The 22,931-nt window shown below is 37.1% G+C and overlaps 1 protein-coding gene across 1 annotated transcript in view; it reads right to left on the bottom strand.

The window, feature by feature from the left end:
- Positions 1-22,931, bottom strand: part of map2 (microtubule-associated protein 2) — a 100,820-nt gene that overhangs the window by 39,355 nt on the left and 38,534 nt on the right. The window contains exon 4 of the mRNA XM_040028405.1: positions 9,077-9,216. The gene's annotated coding sequence lies outside the window, so the exon portion shown is untranslated. The remainder of the gene's footprint in view (positions 1-9,076; positions 9,217-22,931) is intronic.

Genomic DNA, 22,931 nt, shown 5'->3' with positions numbered 1-22,931 from the left:
GTTTAACCTCTTTTTAAGTTTTGTGGATATTATACATGGTTATGCTGAGGATATGTCGGCCAATTTCCACTGGAAATGCCTTTTGGTTAAACTGTCAGCAAGGAATTTGCATTTGCACTGTTAAATTTTTTATATAACTTTAATGCACATAAAAACCAGCTGCTTGTTTAAGTGAAAATACATTGATGGGTTTTTTTTGCACTAATAAAGTTGAGGAGTTGTAAAGTATTTTGTCTAGTGTCAATTATATCGTCAGTTATATCGTTATCGCACTTTTTCAAATGTATATCGTGATAAATATTTTTGGTCATATCGCCCTGCTCTAATAAACACAAATGTCATTGCAAATAATGTAAATATTTGCATAACATAAATAATCAATGCTTAATAAATTTATTAGCCAATTTAAAAGGTTTATTCCTCAGCTGCTACATTATTGCTAACATTTTTTACTCAAAAGAACTTTTCTGTATCTGTAATGATTAATCCACCAGTATTAATAAGGTCTTTAACTGAATTTATTGTTCTAATCCGTGGTTTTACAAAACGTAAGAAACATAAATGCACATAATTATGTTTTAAAGAATAAATAACAATATAGATTTAACGTTTAGGATTTTGACAGGTTTCGGAAATATTTGTAGTTTCTTCTTTTTATGACTGGTGATCTAATACATTTGTAAAGCACTGCATACTGTTACAAATAATGTATGTGTCATTTAGGCTTAATAACTGCTTATTAATTAAAACTATGCTTATGTCCAAAGCTGCCTTTGTCACAGTCTTGGGTCTTGGACACAGGGTTTTGAGTTGTTGGCCTGTTGAGTTCTGTTCCTGTTACTTTTGTGTCTAGTAATGCTGTATTAATTTATCCACTTCCATGCTACTGACTGTCCCATTTTGGGGGTATACTGTGGTCCAGGTTTACTCTTAGGTACTAGGTACTCTTTAGTATTTATGGAGGCTGTTATCTGAGTCTAGCCCCTTGCACATTATACTTTCCCTTGGGTTCCCCTCGTCGAAGTTTCTCTGTTTATTAATCCTTGTTTTACTCTGTCAATTTCTGTCTTGTGCCTCAGTTTGAGTTATTTCCCTGCTTGTGTTTACCTGTGCCTGCATCCACTTCCCCGAATTATCTTGTGTGCATTTATACTCCTGCCCTTCTTTTGGTCTTTGTCAGATTGTCTGTTTGTCACTGTGTGCGCTTAGCCTGCAGTTTATTTTATGGACTAATACAGGGGTACGGTGGTAACAGCAACTGGCTTTAGCCTCTTGGGATCATGCACATCTCTGCGATGCAATAGCTAGTAAGGTATTTAAGTTTGTACCAAAGAGGTGTGTTGCCACCAGCATAGCTACACTATTTTATGATTGGAAATCTTAACATTTGGTTACAAATTTATAACATTCAGTGGTGTTGATCAAGGGATAGTTGAGATGAACTGTTAGCACTGTGTGAATATCCTCTTGAAAACTGAGGAACTAAGAATCTTCCCATTGAACTTTTTTTGTGATTTCCTACTTTGGAGCTAAAAGAGCACACCCAAACACATGAGATATCAATGGAAAGCCCAGGATGTCCTCTATTTGCAAATCAGGACTTAGTGGGGTAGCTTAAACAGGTCAAAAGATATAGACCAAAAACAAATGTCCATTACAGAGGACACACATGAGCAGGCTGGTTCTCAGGAGGACCACAAATAATATTGAGAATGAATACTATAGACAGAGCACAGAGGTGGTTATAATAAAGAGAACCAAAGAATATTCTGGAAAAGAAGAGAATATAGGATTGCTATAAAGCCTTTGCTGCCTAAATGGATCAGTCAGGAGTCAATGGAGCTTTGCATGAGTCACCTCTGAAGGAAACACCAGTGTGAATGAAACCACGACACAGACTCCACGACAAAGAACACCTCACCACCAACTGCTTTACATAAATGCTCTCTCTGTCTCGGTCCAAAAGCCACAGTATATTTAGGACAGCACCTTTACTGTCACTCTCTCTTCTGTTGCTTGTTCACTCACTGTGTCCCCGTACAAGACTCCATTACAATATTAAAAGAGTCATAAAATTCAGAAATGAGACTGCTGTCCTCATGCCATGTCTACATACTGTCTGTTTGATGATGAAGGTCACATTCAGCTCAGTGGCAATTTTCCAGATACAACTGACTGGTGGCCAGGCGCATGGTGTCAGTGGTGGTTCACAAGAGGACAAGGGACATTTGCCCTGCCTTCTTTGGAGGTCTGTTGAGCTGTTGATGATGATGGTAGCAATAAGTGTGCTCTGCATACTTTTGCACAATGCATGCTGTATAAATAAAACAGCACCACCTTCTGGGTTAAACTCCAAATAAAACAAATGGGGAAATTATAATATATTACCACACCTAATGTGAAACTCCATCTTTCTTCTTAATTTCAGTGTCTCGCTAATTCTAGTTAACACCATTTGTATTCACTCAATATTATAAAACAAAACAAAATACTGGCTGGAGGTTTAGCAGGTATTAAGAAGATAAGATCAAACGGAATGCATAAAAAAATTACATTACAAAAAATACTAATTAATGCTATGCTCAGTTAAAATACCAACTCTGGTATGATTGTGATATGATAGAGTTGGACGCTGGGTGTCTTAGTAGACAGTAGGTCTGTTGCACTTGGCAAAAAGCCTGTGGCACTTTGCCAGTGGGCTGGTTGATCCTGATAGGCACTCTCTCTGCCCTGGAGAAGAATGGAGTTGAATAGTGAACAGACAAGCAGAGCAGGGCAATGCTGCAAGTGGATAGTTAGGATGGTAGCTTGCAGCACTTTCATGTTACTATATAGTATTTTGTTGCCTGTTAGGCAAAAACAGTTTAAGGTTTCAAGAGTCTATAAAATAACCCAAACACTACATCCATTAATTAATTTATAGTACATTTTTCCTATTACTGTGTTATAAACGTTGCCTTAGTTCTTTGTTGTAATATTAATACTCAAACAAGCATTGGTCGACATTTTTTTTAAACATTAGAAAAGATCTTTTTGTAGACAAACAAAAATGAACTTGGCTTTTCTGTCATTACACTGTAACATTTAAGACAATTTTCACAAGCATTCAGAGTGATCCTTATGTAAAAGGTTGAAGGTGACAGCCACATTTGAAATCATGTTCTGATGTATTTGTAAACAGAAACCTCACACCATCCAGTCAAATTAATTTAAAAGATCGATCCAAGCTCTAAAGTAATTTAAAGCTTTAGACTCTTTTTTAAAGGATTAAAATTGCTGTGCAGTAGACGCAATTTACAGTGAATATAGTTTAAACACAGTATAAGGCTTTTTCTGAAAATTCAGTTGCAAACAGATGCCTGATATATTTGAGAGTCTGAGTGCTGACAATTAATGCTTAAAATGCTCTCAACACCACATTGTCACCCAAAGGTTGAAGTAAATATGTTCACAAAAGGGAAAAACAATATCAAATGACTTGGAAAAAAAATTAAAGTGAAAGTAAAAAAGTAAATTTTCTGGACTAAATATTTTACTTTTTTGGATTATCTGCCCCTTTGGCAGTGTAAAAAGTTCCTTGTTGTGATATTGATAATCATGAGATTACGAAGATGCTTATAGGTGAGTGCTTCTTGGTAGTCTAGCATTGATTGTGATGACTTCATGATACGGTTTTCAGTCTGCAGAGTTGTATACTTTTAGCGTTACTATAAATGCAGATTTTTATTTTTTTCAGTACTGCATCGTTTGTTAGGATGCCTGGGTCGTTGACCCAGGGTTTTGAGTTTATTATATTATTCATCCTTTCTAGTCTTTGGTTTCTTTGTTAGAGTTCTATCTTATGGTTTATGTCTCTGTGTCTGCCCTGGTCCCACGTCTCTGTTCCCTCTGTTGTATTGCCTGCCTGTGAGTCTGTGTCTGTAAGTTCAGTCTGTGTTATGTTTCCTGTTTTACTTTGAAAGTCCTTGTCTCATGTAAATGCATCTGGTTGTGCTTCCTTTGTCTCGTTAGGCCTGATTTGCCCCAGCTGTGTTTCTCTCCTGTTAACCATTCCCTGATTGCTCCCACTGTGTATTTAAGCCCTGTGTTTCAGTTTGTTCGTGTTGCGATCTACTGTTTACTATGCTGTGTGTTCTGTCTGTTTGCCTGAGTTTGTTTTTTGGAGTCTCAGTTTTGTTACCTTTTTTGAGTTCAGCATTAAAGCTGTTTTGAGTTCACGTCTGTCTCCGGAGTCTGCACTTTGGGTCCTTTTCCTGCCTGCACACAGCCGTTCCATAACATCGTTTTGCTTATCCTATAGAAAGTAATTTTTTACTTCAGATCACCTGCGAGATGTGTTGTCACCTAGGTGCCAGCTATAAACTAAGTGAGCATATATATCACAGCAGTGTTAATATTTTAAAGGAAAACACTAGCAACAAGGATATTCAGACAGAAATCAAAACAAAACCATCAAAGTGGTCGTTATGTAATCTGTAAACATGCACAATGTGTATATCTGCAGTTTTTTATTCATATCTAGACGTTTTTTCACTGCACATCCATAATTGATATCTGCTTCATAATGTCAAACTAAGGCGTATTACATCTCCTGTTTCAGCCTTCCACGCGCTGACATTGTTATTCAGCCTCAAAGCAATTTTGAGGGCGATATTTTACTCCTCTCTGCTCCCTTCACCTACGTCTAATGATTATTAAAAAGGAATGAATCAACAGTGACAAGCTGCTTTTTCCACAACACCACTGATGTGAGATGTTGAAATTAATCCAGTAAATATCTTGAGCTGTTTATGCACAGAGCTCTAGCTAAAGTATTACTGGAAAGCAGTGGGTTGTTTTACATTTTTTAAATCAGAAAGCTTGAAAGGGGGCAATTTTCCTCTGTGTGTCCTCAGAATAAACCATCCTTGGTACTTTTCCTCCCCTGACTCCCCCATCTAATTTAAAAACTGCTTTTCGGGAAAGAGGTTATTCAGAGGAGGGACAGTGGGTGCCATGTAAGTAAAGCAAATATTGGGGTTGCCTTCTTGAGTTATTAACTGCTGTTTCTGCTGACAATAAAAGCCAATCATTATAAAGTCAGAGGATTCAAAGCCTGGAGCCTGTTTTTATTTGCTTCCTACATGGAAAAAAAAAAAATAAAGAAACGCATAATTCACATTCACAGAAACATGCACAGTTACACTGTAAAGGAGTACAGTTTAAACAGTGTCTGACTGACTTTCACTGAGCTACAGTGTTGGAGATCTGGGCTCCAGTCTCCTGCTATAGGGCATATTAACAATAATTAACAGTCACTGTCACATTTTCTATGCATATTTGTCCTGTGAGGCACAACCAATACAAGACAGGCAGAGAAAAGAAAAATATAGCCTACTGCGCACATTATTATAACTGAGAGTCAAAACACAAATACACATTCTTGATTCAAAACTTGCTCCATACGGGCATCCTCACGGCCTCAAAAAAGTAAGCGTGCTGTGTGGGTAAAACATAAATATAATCCGTTCAGAGGAATAACATAATTTTTGAATTGTAATTCATACTTAAATGCATCTGTCACTTGTCACATTGCAAAAAGAGCTCAGTAAAGTGAAACTGCATGTTCTCCCAGAGGCTGAAAGGCTCTGCTCCTGTCCATCTCCACTATCACCTGCCCACTATAAAAATAGCGCTTGGTGAGTTCAAAACTACTAATGGGATTACTGCTGAGTATTGTTATGTATTTATTATTTGGGAGTTTTTAATAAACTAATATGAATTATCTTTGCTCAGCAAATTATGAGTAGTTTCAACACTAATTACAGGCTGTTCCTGTATAATAATGCTTGACTATGAAAACAGCAATTAGTTAAAGCAAAATCTAATGCACCAATCAGAAGCATGTTGAAGATAAACTTGGAAGCTGTGGAAATATTCTAGTTTATTTTCATTTGTTTCAAGACAATTATTCTCCAAGTGTGAATCACAATGTGAGTCCAGCTTAAATAGATGAAGTGAGAGTGATGAACTCTCTATGAACACATCAGCCATAAAGATTCATTCCAGACAATGTAATCGTCGAGCTAATTAAATAGTCCATTTGTCATTTCCATGGCTCTTATCTGCTTCTTCTTCTTTTGTCTGGTTTCTTATCATCCTTCCACTTAGAAATTTTCTTCCTACCTGTTATTTTTCTTCCTGTTCACCTTCCTCCACCTCCTACACTCAATGTTCCTCCTACTCATTCTCCTCCACCTTTCATCAGGCTTCATCTTTCTCCTCACTGTGCTCTCTCTACCACCTCATTTCCCTCCTACGATCTGAGCACTTTTACATGCTGCCATCTCGCTGTGTGTGTGTGTGCGCGCGCGCGTGTCCGTGCATGTGTGAGTCACACAGATGCTGCATTGCAGGGCTCTCCTCTGAGGGCCATCTAGCTGCAGAAGCCCGAGAGCAAGAGAGGCTAGGGATTCAAGCTCTTGTGTCCCCAAGTATGTGCGCTCTTTTATGTTGCATGTTCAAGGTCAAATGCGAGTAGACGTGTTAAGCGCGCAGTTATTAGAGAACGAGATCATACACATAGTTGTTCAACCAATAGTCTGATATGAGGGGAAATCAATATAATATAAAACTAGCATTTTTTACAGCATACCCTATATATATATATAGAACAAAAACAAAACTTATCACAATAGCAATTCATTGGTAGGGGGTTATGTGCCAGATTACTTCTTGGCTATGACCAGTAAATCCTTGGAAACTGCTCCCACTCATAACTCCATATAAAACAGGAGATTTTGATACTTGACAGATGAGATATAACTTTTTTGTTGAAAGATTGCCCACTGGATTGTGAACCCCATATTTTGATGCTTCTGGTTTAGCTGTCATGTCATGTCATTTGCAGTCTTGATTCTGGGATTCAGGAATATAAAACGCTAGGTTATTAGCTAATAATAGCAAGCTGCATCGATAAATTTTATTGACCCGATAATTAGAATTCAATTTGTTTCAATTTTATTTACATAGTGCCAAATCACAACAACAGTCCCCTCAAGGGGCTTTATATTGTAAGACGCTAGAATAATACAGAGGATACCCCAACAAGCAGATGACTCACTGTGAGGAAGCACTTGGCAACAGAGGGAAGGAAAAACTCCCTTTTAACAGGAAGAAACCTCGGGCAGAACAGGCTCAGGGAGGGTCAGCCATCTGCAGCAACATCCACCAAAGAGCACCAATACCACAAATACAGCTGAAATAGGTGCACTAGGTGAATCCTAGTGGACAGTACAGGATGCAGTTACATATGTTGGCACACTTGTCAATATAAAGTATCTACACTTAAAATCAAGTCCTTAAAAAAATCTAAAACTGTTTTTGTATCATATTACAAACATTTGAATTTCATGAATGAAGCTAGGCAATTTAACATTAAAGTCTGTCGAGACTGGCTAACTTTTGAAGCCAGCGTCAAGTAGCTCTTCAAAGGAATACGGTAACTGCAGGTCACCACTTGAGCAAACGTAGCTGTTTCCGGGTTTTTCAGTCTTCAGACAAACTGGCAACTGGTGAATCCTCTCATCTAACTCTCAGCTTTCCCAGAGTGTATAACTGTACCTTTAGAAGTATTTTATATGGCAGAGTACACTTGGCAGTCACACAGCTGGCTATACTTTAGCATGGGTAACACAGTTTTATTCAGTTTCCTAAGTAAAAGCTTCTAATGATGCATAAAAATGCATCAAGGTAGTACTTTCAGATTTGGGGAATAATTGTTGTAAAAGTTGTAGAAAACTCACAGAAGAAACCAAAATGTTAAAATTCATCAGCACTGTGGGTTTTTTTCCTTCTTAATAATGCCTTTTTTCTAAAACCTAAAAAGAGACCTATCTTATATCAGCTTTACCAGGCTTTTAAGACCTTATTACAGCACCTGACGTTTTGTAGGCTTTTGTAGGTGCAGACTAAATGCTGCAGCAAATACTTTACATCTGAGGATTTTTGTGATTCGTGATTTTTGGCGCACGAGCAAAAAAAACATGTTGAACAGCATGAAATAATACTTCTCTATATAAACAACAACAATGTCGTCATTACTACTGGATACAAATGCTTAAATGCGCAATATATAAAAAGTGAATATGTATACATATGCAGTGTCCCTTTCCACTAGAAATACTCCAAAATAGTGCCTATCATACGTGCACATAAGCATTTTGTTTTTGTTGTTTACACAATATATGTGAATCATATTGTGGCATAAACCAGCCGAAACCGAAATAAAGCAGCAGGTCCATTTACATGAGTTCTTGAGGCTTACTGTCACTTTTAAACAATATTTTTTTTGTCCAGTGAGTCTATTTTATCCTGTTTCTATGGAGTCTTCTATAAAACTACATCATGATTATGTGAGAAATAATGGGACACACCATCAGCTGACCTCGATACATACAAACACGCTCTATACAGACAGACACTTTTACCAATTATCCATAGCCAACCTCACTACCTGGAACACAGAAAACAAAGAAAAGCCATGAAAGCGTGACTGCTTTTCAGTGGGTCTTGGTGCTGATTGTCTCACTAAAGCAGCTCTTCTCTTCCCACTCAGTACCCACTTCCCACTCATAGCTCCTAGCAGCCTGCACTCACATGTACATCCACCCACACAGCCATTTCATCTGTGGAGGTAACAGGCATTCTTTCTCTCCAGCTCTCTCTTGTTGTAAATGTTTCTTTTTCCTCTTTTTGACAGTTATTCATCTTGTATGTTTGAATAGATGAATTTGATTCTGAACAGGCTTAGCACGATAGTAGATGAGGTTTGGCTGGTTTTGGCTTAATTCATTTAGATTTGGTGAGTTGTTTCAAAGTAACAATTTACTTTTTAATCATTATCATACCGACAGCAATGATTTTGACAGTTCCAGAACAGAACCAGGAGCCTGGGCCTTACTGCACGCATATCTTTCTATGCATACTATTTTTTTCTAATCATTTGGGCCCAATTTTAAAATCAGCAAAAAAAAAAAAAAAAAACAGCTACCAAGTCTGGCATTATGTTTGTTTACACATACGGCGGAGTCATTACCTGATTAGGTGGGATGGAACTTTGGAATAGGAGTCAGGCTGGATCCAGAGAAACTATCTTCTCTCCCACTATCAAAAGACTGACGTAGAGATTGTCAGAAGAACAGAGAAAGCCAAGTGTGACAGGCCCTTTTGTTGCACCTGTAAGTTAAGAAAAACAAGATCAGTACTTATTTGAATTACGTAAGCCTCTATTTGTCTGCAGTTGTGAATGTTTTCTTTGTTCTTAGAATTATTTGACTGTCCCAAAAAATAAAATATGTTTGTGTGTGACATGATATGACATGATGTATTGAAATTAATCACTAAGTTGCCACAGTAATAGTCAAAACTAGGACAATACCACATCCAAGCATAGAAACACAGATATTTCTACTATTTTCCCACGCCTGTGTTTAACTCATGCAATGTAACTGAGCAGTAACAGCAACTCCAGCTTCCAAAATGTCCACATAATTCAAACGAGATCTTGCAAAAGCAGCTTACAGACAAACTTGACACAAAAGAGGTTTTTATTTTAGAGCTGCTGCATTAGACACATTCTATTCATATAAATGATGCATAACAAACAGAGTAAATGGCTTAATCACTGAACATTCATTGCAGAAATAATTTGCATATAAACTACTACAGTTTGTTTGTGTACTAAACCCAGATGGATACGTAGTGATGTGGTGAAATTATTAATCATCACAGTGGGCAAGAACAAAAATGCTTCTAAAGTACATTCACTTTTTTATTACTTTTTCCATGTAATTATAAAATCAGTAAAATTACCCTTTTTAATCTACACAGCCCACAATCTCAAAGTGAGCTTTTTCTTTTTCCAAATTCCTTAAAAATGAAAAGCATATCTGGATGCAAACTTGTATGTTTATAGGATATTGCTCTGCAATGTACAGTAGGACAAAAAGTATTTAGTCAGCCACCAACTGTGCAAGCTCTCCCACTTAAAAAGATGAGAGAGCCCTGCAATTTTCATCATATGTATACCTCAACTGTGTGAGACAAAATTAGGGGGGAAAAAATCCACAAATTCACATTCACTGATTTTTTTAAAGAACTTTGCAAATTATGGTGGAAAATAAGTATTTGGTGACCTACAAACAAGCAAGATTTCTGACTCTCACAGACCTGTAACTAACTTCTGTAAGAGGCTCCTCTGTCCTCCACTTGTTACCTGTATTAATGGCACCTGTTTGAACTTGTTATCAGTATAAAAGACACCTGTCCACAACCTCAAAAACAGTCACACTCCAAACCTATTACTTTATATTCTAGCTAAATATGTAGCTATATTTTACAGGGCATCTCTGGGCAAAGGCTAAAACATTCTGTATGTGGAACTCCTGGATAAAAAGGAATAAGCTGGTCCTATTTTCGACAGCAGACACAGGGAGATTTGTCAGAAGGAAGGCAGATCATCAATGAAAACTGCAGACTGTACTCGCCTGGAGCTCAGTTGACTTTTCAGCTCTTAGCAATTACAGCAAACTAAAGTATACAGCCAACAAAATGCATGAGTTTGTTTGTTGGGGGGGGGGGGGCAAGAATATGCACTGATTTAGTAAGTAGTAAGTATGTAGTAAATTGAATATGTAGTTTTAAATCTGATTTTTTATTATGTTTCAGAAAACAAATCTAACAAAAACTAACCAAATCTATCTGTCATTATGAGTTATATAGGCTGCATTTGTGAGAATGTTTTCAATTTCAAAATGAACTTTAGAATGCAATACTGTATGTAAAATCTTAAAAGGTTTTTTTTTCCAATTTCTTAAGGAAGCTACACAAATCTACAACACTTCTACCCACAGCTTTGCTCTAATGATATATCTACAAATGGGCATAACTACAGCTCCCTGCAATTTTTTTTTCTTTTTATCACAACTATCACTAGTTCTGATTACAGCATTACTGCAAACAAAAAAGCAAATACAGCTAATCAAATGCCTGTTATGTACAAAGCTATTCAGCATTTCTTTTTATTGTATATTACTATACTTTAAAGTAATGTATATTTCCTCTCAATGATTGATATAGGTAGATCACAAGAGACTTAAATCATTTGAATGCAAAACAGATGGAAACCTAAATCATAAGCATCATATATGACAATGACCAAGCAAGTGCTTTTAAGCAAATATAAATCAGTGATATTAACACCTTAATCAATTTATAGAACTGGTACAACTGTAGATACATCTCTATTGGTAGCATGTTGTCTTTAATAGTGTCCAAAATAGATTTTTTTAATATCTTTTTTTCCCCAGTATATAATTAAATTAACCCCCTGCAATTTAAATAGCACCATCAGCCATCAGCTTGCATAACTGTCTTAGCCTCTATGCATACTCAAACTGTGCTGATAATTACTTTGGTAAATAATGCAAAGCAATCAGCTAATGCATGAACATGTTGAGGGTAGAACCAATATTGTAATGGCAGAAAGACATCTCATCTGACAAAAACCCCCAAAACAAAACATTGCAGTGATCAGTGCTTTCATTAACTCCATTGTGACAAATAGGCATTTTTTTTTCTTTTTCTAAACTGCAATTCAGGTTGGTTGTGACAATATAGCCACAAGGTGAAGGTGTTATTGACATTTGTGGCTTTTTAAAAATATTTGTTTACAATATGGAAAAAATATATATACAGCCTGGTACTGAAGCCAATATTAAATATATAGGCATAGTAAACAGTATGGTAGTATGTCTGTAACATGTAAAACATGGGGAATGGCAGGTAGGGTCACAATTTATTAAAAAGGCTTGGAAGTTGGTAAAATTACTAAACAAAACTTAGATTTGATTCAAAAGCCTACAAGCAGTGCTGCAGACCTCCTGCATTATTTTCATATTTCGCTATTTACTTTATTTTTTCAGTTTGACTGAATTTGCTGTAACATTTTTCATACTCAGACACATTAAATAAATTCTGTATATCTGCCAATTGCACTTATCAGAAACTTGATGACTAAAGATAGCACACAACATAGACACAAAAAAACCCACAAACAAATTAACTGTACAAAAAAAGGATGGGATACACTGAAAAAGAGGGTCAACTAAGGGTCTTCTATTGAATACCTGTTTCATGTACCTCCCAGTAAAATCTCACAAAGTTAATGAAGTAGTAATGTATTGGTGTATTTTTTAAATTTACTAGTTCATACATTTTCTACATAATGCATGTAGTATCTCTACTCTGCTTATTCAGTTGTTGTACATTGTGGACAATAGAAAAGGCGAGTGCCCGACACTCAGCTGATGGCATCTGCAGCCATGTGGTATGCACTCTTACCCCTCAGCTTACGTGTTTTTGTATAGTTTAAAAGTCTTTTCAATTGCTTAAAAGAAAAAACAATACACCATTAGCAAATGTACATGACACAAGCAACTATTAAAAGTTAACTACTAAGTGTACAGCCTGTATAAACAGATTCTTATTGTGAGATGTACCCTGCTGCCCTACATGATCAACCCATCTAGCTTCAATTATGTATGGTCAAGAGTTTCTAATAAAAATGCAAATGAAATGCCTTGAAGTGAAATAACTCATTAACAGTGAGACAAAAAACAAACAAACGAATAAGACAAACCATTGGTGTAAGACTGGGGTAGGTATGATTTTGAACTGTGGTGACACAGCTTCAGACAACAAAGAAGCCAGAACCAGGTCTGGTGAAGCTCTGGAGACACTGCCAGTCTCTGGCAGCCACACTCACCAATTAGTCCATTAAGTTGTTATAGTGTTTGCCAAGCATCAAAGGTCTAAATCACACCATGGTGTTTACTCCACTAGGGTTGTCCTTTTCCCCCTTTTGTACTGTACAGTAGATTTTTGAGTGCAAAGCACCAACTGACCAATGATTAGAATGAAAAAAAAACATCTTTTATTGTTGTTTTCAATTTTTTTGTAGTAGTCAGTGATTTTTTTTCAAAGAACACTTTAAAAAAATAGCTGTAATGGGATTTCCTCCTTTTACTAACAAAGGCACTTAAATCTGTGTTTCCAATACACAAACTGGCTTTTGCATTTTCTATAATCGTATTTCACACATAAACATAACAGAATATGTGTTACATCACTCCACTTCAGGGTATAACATGATAAGAGTAAATTACATATGGTGTATGTTGTAGATGGAATACCATCACTATAACCAGCATCACTGGATTTACTTTACAACGGATACAACAAAGAATTTCAAAATAAAAGATTTAAGAATAAAAGTGAGTCCCCATTACCACTCTTCAACTCTCTATCATTCTTTCTAAAGATAATAACATCTCTTGTGGTACTGTCACATACATTCCTTTGATAATAATCTTTAGCTTCTGGAAAATAGAGAATTAATTTATTAATTTATTTATTTATTTATTGACCTTACTACCCTGCCCTCTAAGAAAGGTCTGATTTCTAAACACACCTGACTCTAATCCACAAATGAACCTTTTTACATATTGTCTCATTTGTTAGTGCTTTTTTTAAAGTTGGGTTAGAGATGGAAGAAAAGCCTTAACCCATTTCCATTAAATAAATGGTTGATAACAACAAGCTCATTGTCTGTCCTCTCTGAAACCAGCGTTCCAAGCCTCTATCTAAAAGTTCCAATTAATTTCTAACCCACTCATTCTTTACTCTAAGTTGAGGAAAATAGTTCTGGTACTTATGTATGGTACTTAAACAGCACTTTTCTATTCTAGCTGAGCACTCAAAGCTTTCTAGAATAAGTCTAATTCACCCATTCATTCAGCATTTTTATTTGAGTGTAGTCTAACCATTCATGCGTACGCTTCCATGGGGTTTAGCATCTTGCTCAAGGATACTTTGTGGACTTGGTAAGCCAGGCATCAAACCACCAACTGTCATGATTAGTAGACAACCTGTTCTACCTCCTGAGTCACACTGGCCCCAAAACCTGCAATTGCACTACTTTCTATCACAAATAAATCCAGGCTTACTTTTAAATTATTAAAAATGTGAGGCTCAATACTGGAATAATAAATAGTGGTAATGCAATTCTTCAGTTGTTCCACTTCTTTCAGCTCGCTTTAGGGGTCGCCACTGTTGGAGTCAAATTGTTAAATGTTGTCATTGTGTTACTTAAATTTGTAAGTCTTAGTTCAAACTGTAGGATCAGATCAGAGTCATTCCTTTGTTTCTGACCAACTCTCCAGCCAGTTTGTTGGTGGGGGAGGCTATAGTATTTTATAATAGGCAAATCTATGTGAGGGTTCTGTTTTCTTGTTTAATAAGCTTCCTGCTTTTATGATCCTTTTGGTAAGCAGGAGGTCACACAAACGCACCCCCAAACACAAACACACACACACAAACGCATGCATACACACACTCTCGCACAGGCATACACACACACATACACACACATGCACACACATACACGCACAGTACCTTATCTTTTGTGACCATAAGGGTTGTTTGTTTTTTGTTTTGTTTTTTTTGTTTTTTTACAATGGGTGGTGCTTGTGTGTACTGTAACTGTTTTCAATAAAAAGGCAGCAAGGAAGGCTGTTTATTTGGAGTTGGCTAGGAGACAGGTGAGGAGTGTTTAGCTCCAAGAGCCCTGGTTCCGACCAGCCTCCCTTGCTAGCAAGTAAAATTGCTGTTCGTCTTGCTTCCTTGTTGTCATTAACAGGAATAAGTCTCTACACCAGCGGCCTGTGGAAGCGCAGCGCCAACAGCCACAGTGGATCATTGGCCTCCATCACACCCTATCGCCTATCTATCTATCGCCCTATCTGTTCTGTGTGTTGTTGATCGTAGCTGTGTTAATTTCTAATAGCTGTTTCTCTCTGATCCACAAATGACAACTACCTGTGACCAACCCATAGCCTACTTGTGTACACCTCCAGCATACACAGTCTTCTACATACACACACACAAATACGCACTCTATAGAGTGAGCCCATGAGAGTTTTGGACTCATCCCTTTAAGCTACTTTCTTTCCTCTCAGTGAAGGTCACTTTGGCTTCCTTCTTATGTAACCTTGTACCTATAACACACACACACACACACACACACACACACACACACACACACACACACACACACACACACACAGAATGATCACACATTCTGATCCTGCAAATACACACATACTGATTAAGCATACACACACACAAAATGAAAGTGCTTTGTTCTGTCTCCTGGGACTGCACATCCAGCAGCTACCTGTCAGCCCACATTTTGTGCAGTCTGTAGGGGGTTATGTTTGTGCGTATGCATGTGTGTGTTTCAACTGACCAAGCTTGCTGCTTCCTGCTTTGAAAATGCAAGAATCTCATTTATTGTGAATGGACTGGTGCGAGGAGTCGAAATGTATGTGCTGATGCCGCAAGGGCTTTCAGGAAAAAAAATCTTCTGAGTCTTGGATTATTCAGTAATACTGTAAAATTGGCTCCCAGTAGGTTCGATTGTTAATCGTATGGTTATGTAAAGCTTTAATTTTTAATGAGTGTATGCTCTGCAGGTTAAGGTCTTTACTCCTGCCTGTATGATTCTGCAGAACAACTCTTATAGAGTACAGTATCAAAGCAGACCTATGTGTATTGTGTAGGTATGGTGGAACCTGTGTATAATCTGCTGCTTAACACCGAGAAGACCAAGGAGCTCATCGTGGACTACAGGAGGAATGCTGACCCACATCCACCCATCCACATTAAGGGGACGGCTGTGGAGCGTGTGAGCAGCTTCAAGTTCCTGGGAGTCCACATCTCCGAGGATCTCATCTGGACGACCAACTGCTCCAAGCTGGTCAAGAAGGCTCACCATCGCCTCTTCTTCTTGAGGACTCTGAGGAAGAACCACCTGTCCTCAGACATCCTGGTGAACTTCTATCGTTGCACCTTCGAGAGCATCCTGACCAACTGTATAACAGTCTGGTACGGGAACTGCTCTGCCTCGGACCGGAAGGCGTTGCAGAGGGTCGTGAAAACTGCCCAGGGCATCGCCGGAGCACCACTTCCTGCCATAAAAGACATCTACAGGAAGCGGTGTCTGAAAAGGGCTGGGAAAATCATCAAAGACCCCAGTCACCCATCACATGGACTCTTCACCCTCCTGCTCTCTGGGAGGCGCTACAGGAGCCTCCGGACTAAGACCACCAGGTACCGGAACAGCTTCTTCCCCACAGCTGTCAGACTCCTGAACTCTGCCTCCTGACATCTGACCCACGTTAACACATGGACTGAACATACACACACCCACAATGGACAACTGTACCCTCAAACACACAATAATAACATGGACTGAACCACCACTCACAACCACTAGCACTTTATATAGCCTCTGTAGGAATTATATCTCACTTATCTTAACTGCACTACTGTATAGCTCTGTGTAAATAATCATTCTGTACATTCGATAATTTTTAATCCTACAACCGTTTACAACTTGCATAGTTCCCATTTCTGTATAGCTGTATATCTCAGATTTCTGTAAAGTTATTTATTTCATATTCTGTATAGTTTTTCATATTTATATCCTGTTCATAGCCTGTACATAGCTTGTACTCACTACAGCCTGTACATACTTATAGTTATAGAATATTCACAACATACTTCATACCGTGTACATTATAACATACCATAATAGACCCATTTCTGTAATATACTTACATATCTATACTATTGCTAATATATATTGTAATATATCTATATCACTAAAGCACTTCTGGATGGATGCAAACTGCATTTCGTTGCCCTGTACCTGTGCATGTGCAATGACAATAAAGTTGAATTCTATTCTATTCTAATCTATGAAACCTCAAAAAACTCAAGAAGTGACAAAGTTAGTTGGTCCATCACCTCAATCTTGATTAAAGTTTCTTCACCTCTCTTGCAAAGATTGCTAACAAATCATTTTTATGATCCTGCAACATTTCCAGAGGAGGCTCACATTTTATTTTTGAGAAAGAACCCTCAAGTTAATTCAGGTCAATGGAAATGATGCTCAGAAGGCCTCCTCAAAATCTACTGAATATGAGCCATTTGTTCGTTTAAGACAGGACATCTAGAACTTGTGGTAAGCTGTATGAGATGAATGGATATGTCCAGCTACCTTACTGTGCTGGGATGGCAGCTTGAGAAAAGCAACATATGCATATATATGTAATTGATATCTAAAATGAAAAATCTGTGCCATTTAACAGAAATTTCCCAGAGCTTAAACTGAACATAGTGATTATTCTTCTTCATTAGCCCCTCATTTATCATCCCTCTCCTCATTAACCTGCTCCCCCTCAGAAATAGCGGGTGCTGTGGCCTAATGGGAAAGTATGAATTTCTCTGTTCATTTAAAGGTGTGTGTGTGTGCATGCACATACCCAAACTACAGCATTGATAACACTGCAAAAATTAAGACAACAAACACAACGAACAACTGCCAGCACAGAAAAAGATTTTATCTTCTTTGACACCAGCTGACATTATCGGCAACAATGACAGCACAACTTCTGTGTTATTAGAGTAAAAATGTGTAATTAAGTCAATAAGAGACTTATGTTTTATTTTTATGTAAATAAGTGAATGAGATGGTGTGACGTATAAGGGTTTTTCAATTATAAATTCATTTTTTTCATTCATTTTCCATCAGACAATCCAGTTCAATGATAACTGTCATTCAATGCAAAGTGTATGACTTGATACATGAATTTTCTTTTTGTGATTTCACCATCTATCCATTAATTATTTCCCCCATGAAAAAATTGTATGTATTTCATTAAATGGAGAGCTCTTTTAGCCCATTCAATCTGTCTTAACTGTAATGCTGTCATATTCAGATACAGATATATATATATATATATATATATATATATATATATATATATATATATATTAATATTATCTGCTTTAAAGCCTGAATTCAAACACAATACCTATTTGCTTTATTTTCGAGACTTAATTAGAAGTGCTGGTGTCAGGTGGCAGACAACAACGTTTTTAGGTAATTCAATAAGCAACAAATGTTTTATCAGCATCCACATACATCTAATGTATTAATTAGATATAATTGTAAGGAAACACGGTGATGTGCACAACCACTGTTCAAAACGGAAGTGACAATATGACTTGTAATAAAAATTAAACACTGAATTGTTCATGTTACCTATACCATTCAACTTTTTGCAGTCCTAAAAGGCACACTGACATCATACTGTAGACACCGATCAAAAAAAAAAAAAAAAAAATCAACATGTTTTGACTGAACAACAACGTGGCTCCATGGTGTAACCTAACACATGTGGTTTGGACGTGCAAATCCCTGAGGGTTGCATCAGAAAGGGCATTGAGTGTAAATGTCTGTGCCAAATCACAAATATGCAGATCCATCTGTCAATGTGACCTCTTACAAATAAGAGAGCTTAAATAGTTGTTCTATCTTACTGAACAATGGCATATAAAAAAAAAAAAAAAAAAAAAAAATCTTATTCATCACATTTTAGACAGCTAGATTTGAAGGATGGGTGTGATTTTTGATGCTATGACTGATTGGAAGCAGATTGATTCATTTTCCTAATTTAACAAAAAAAAATTACTTTAAATTGAATTTTACTCAGATTTGAGGTCAGTGAGTCTGACTGAACAGATGTGTGAACAGTTTCAATTCCTCTTACGGGGACAGAGACCAAACATCTCAAGACTTTATCTGTGACCCATTAAACCACACATGGTTTATTATAACAGCATGTCATATGACTTATGTGACCATAAAACTGCACAGAGTAGTGCAGATAAATATGTCATTTGCTCCTAAAATAAAATGTTTAGAAATGTTCAGACAAGATCCTTTCAACGCCAGTCTTTCCATGTAGGAAGCAATTTTCTTTCGTGGCCAGACTGTTACCATAAAATAAAGCATAAAAACAACTATCTATCAAATTTAAACTTTCTGGATTCTAAAAACTGCAACCAACACAGTTCTGGTAGTATTTTACAAAGGCACCACAAAGTGCACAAAAACAAAGAAAACACAAATTTTTTCGTGCAGAATATCTCATCCTTTCATTTATGTGCATTTCATAACAATTCTTGTTAATATGGATGAGCACCCTGACAACAAAAGAAAGAAATGAAGATAAAGAGAGCTGAGAACACGAAAGTGGAAATCCAGAATGAGTAAATTAGATATGAAGAGAAGAAAATATGAAAAGATGCAGGGGAGAGGTAGACAAGGAAAGAAAGAAAATAAAAGAGTCTAGCCTTAGGAATGGAGGGAGTCTGGGCCATTACGTCACTGCTGCAGTGGCTGACAATACCAACATTACATTCTCTCCCTGTCTACAGTAATCTCCACTCACAACATATTGCTACAGACTTCATCAATTCTTTATCATAACTATTAAGGTTGCTGATTCTAAGTGACTAATTTAACATTAATTTAATTAACATTAAAATCAAATGAAAGGCCATTATTACTTTTTCAAATGTTATGTTATGTAGCTTTACATTATTATATATGTGGCCTTTGTTAAGTGAGTTCACTGCTGGTTCTTCCCTAGACCTTAGTAAGCCAAATCCTGGACTTTATAAAGGTTCCAGCACTTCTTGTGCTCTGTATCGATCAAAAGCTGATCCATATCTCTGCAGTTGTTGTGGTAATCCTGATGCGGGCGAGTTTTTAATATTTTTGTTCAACTTTGTGACACACAACTGAGAATGTTTCCCTTATAAAACATAATATGTAAGTGAAACATTCTCTGGTAAGGATTGCCTGACTTTCTGGTTTAGCCACCAAATTGTGATGGAGCAAAGGAGAAAGTAGAGGCTAAACAAACGAGAGAAGGTCAAACAGACCTGCTGGGAAATGCCACTAACGTTTTCCCTCATGGTGACAGCAGGGAAAGCGAGACGTGCAGAAGGGTTGCATGTTTTCACATCAGGTGTTCTCATTGTGTTTGAACATACACGGAAACTGACAAACATTACCCTGCTCAGCCATACTGATTGTTGTCTGTGTGTGTGTGTGTGTGTGTGTGTGTGTGTGTGTGTGTGTGTGTGTGTGTGTGTGTGTGTGTGTGTGTGTGTGTGTGTGTGTGTGTGTGTGTTTCTAGAAGAGAGTGCAAGAGGAAGTGAGAAACACTAACGTAGACCCTGGAGCTGAATGATTATTATTGATTGAACGGCTATGAATATTGTAGAAACAGCAGCATTAAAGGTGGCAGTGAAAATTGTCACCTGTAGCCAGTTAGAGTGAATAAATAATTAAATATGAGTCTCACTGGTGTGTTGTCAGTAAGGAGAAAACTGCTTAGAGCAAAGGTTCCCAAGTTTGTTACATACAGTGGTTTTATGCTTTAAATGTCCTGGTTTTTACAAATGTGACTGCATTGTAGGTTCAATTTTACACAGACAAAAAAAAAAAAAAAAAAAAAAGCAATTTCCCACTAATGTATATTCAATAGCCCACAATAACAAGGTGCATGGTACAAAGTAGAATAACAACTTTTAAAAATCCGGGATGAGGATTATGTTTAGGCTCTCTCTGTATGTGGCATCATTTATCCTTCTCTTAATATCCACGGGTTTCTTTGGTCAGTGGGCAGCAGTCCTACCAAGGTGGTTCACATAATGCCGGTTTTGTTGGATAGCAAATGTAAAACATATTTTCACTTTGGCATCATGGGTTATGGATGGGAAAGTTAATCTTTTTAAAAAATGAAATCAACTCAATAACACATCAAGGCTCGCAAAATTTCAAAATCTCTGGTAGCCCTTCGGGAAGGCTTTCTTCAGTTTTTGGTAGCCCAAAATAAATTTAAGTAGCCCGAATAAAAAAAGAAAGCAATTTTTTTTAATGTTTTGTTTCCATTACAATATGATATTGTAATGGAAACAAAAATTTAGCAAAAAAATTTGTTAAAATAAAAATCACAACAACTGTATAAAAATTACAATCATCAACTCAAATACTTGGTTCAAATGGAACAGAAATTTCTATGAACTTGTAAGAACTGTGTAGAACATGAATCAGTCTGTGTCAGATCCTGAATCTGAAATTTCCACTGAAGTCACGGGTAAGAAGTAAGTGGAACCAAGGCCATTTGCTTTTTGAAGTTTGCAAAGACTGCTAAATTTTGCCAATGGTAGTTCACTCTTTGCAATATAGCACGCTGTTCTAAACAGCTTTTTCAGGAGTTCTTGTTGTGCTTGGTTTATTTTTAGTATGTTTTTTGCAATTGCTGTTTGTTCTGGGAAAGATACTGCAGACTGGGCAATAATGCATTTCTTGCATTTCTCATGGGTTCTAATGGGGTCTTTCTTAAAATTACTAGTCCCAGTAACAAAGGCGCTTGTCGACTCAGAAATCAAATGAAACTCACAACACACCTGGCAGAACATCATGTTATTTAGCTTGTCATATTCCAGCCACAGAAATTGTTTTGTCCATGAAACCAAAAAAGCTGCGCTTTCTTTTTGCCTCATAGTCTGATTTGTCATAACTTTTCCATTTTGTGGTAAGCTTTTCTTTGGCTGCCCCTTCTTCACCCTGACCTGTCTTATTTGGCTGAGCAGAACTAAAATACCAGCGTAAATCCTGCTGCTTTTATACACGTACTTACATAACAGTCAGCGATTCTTTGCGCACTCAACCTCTCACATGTTTAAGCTTGCTGCGAGAGATTTCACTTGTCATGTTTGAATAGTAAGCTAATGAGTGATAAGACGATGTCAGAGGAATTGGTGCGCAATTAATCGTCACTCACCAATCAGTGCTGCTGCTGCTCTCTACACACCTTTCGCGCAATCACAAAATGAAAGTGAAAGCAAAAAACAAGCGCAAATTCAAACGCGATTTCAATATGTCACATATTGACAGTGGCTCATCGATGCCAATGACATAATTACTCAGCTACATTGGCGAAAGAATGCAAAAGCATAGACATATATTTTCCTTCCTATGATAGCCCGACGGGCAGGGCTGAGTTAGATTTTGGTAGCCCGACTGGAAAAATCGCTAGCCCCGGGACGTCGGGCTAGCGATTTTGTGAGCCCTGCACATAAAGTGTTCAAAAACAGAAGAGGCCTGAATGCTGTAATTTCACTATATTTGACAGGGTGGCAGTAACCGACTGATGACCAGTGACAACAAAGACTCTGTTTGTGTAACATTTAAAAAAAACAACTATGTCATCTTTTTCAGTTGTATTTTTTCCTAATATCTTTGAAACTGATTCAAAATACATCAATTTAACTTCAAGACACACTGCATAAGAACACTTTGATGTTTGATCATTTGATAACAGTTATCTAGCATTTTTTTTATTTTAAAAAACCTTTATTTGCTGGTTGTCTTGAACTGACAGTGATGATAAGCCTTGAGCAAAGAGAGTTATTGCTCTTAGTATCTGGCATGACAGTGTCTTGTTGGTGTGCTGGTAGTCTTTAGCTGCCAAACATAGGGCAGTGTAAAAAAAAATACATGTTAGTACATCCAGTACTGTGGGCTACACTTGTTTGTGCTTGTCATGTTCTTGGTCCTAGAGCATAGCCTCTAAGATGAAGAAAACAGAAGTAATCATAGACAAAGAACTGCAGTGAATTGAAAGAGCACTAAAAACATGTTTAAAACGATGAAAATCACTGAGCACTGTTCAGTACAGCCAATGTTTTCTGGGATTTGGACTCCACTATAGTTCTCTATGTTTAACCAATTAGCAAACTATGAATTAGTGAATTTTAATGCATATTTTAAGTTTACAATTTTGAAAGAAATAATGTAAATAATTTCTAAAACTAATAAAACCCCTAAACATTTATTTTGAATACCTATTTAGTAGGGGTGGGGGGAAAAAATCGATACTGTGTAGTATCGTGATATTTTGTTTGCT

This window comes from Simochromis diagramma, unplaced genomic scaffold (genome assembly GCF_900408965.1).
Source record: "Simochromis diagramma unplaced genomic scaffold, fSimDia1.1 OVJJ01000343.1, whole genome shotgun sequence".
Lineage (NCBI taxonomy): Eukaryota > Metazoa > Chordata > Actinopteri > Cichliformes > Cichlidae > Simochromis > Simochromis diagramma.
Note: the sequence above shows the minus strand (reverse complement) of the source record. Positions and strands in the feature narration are given on the sequence as shown.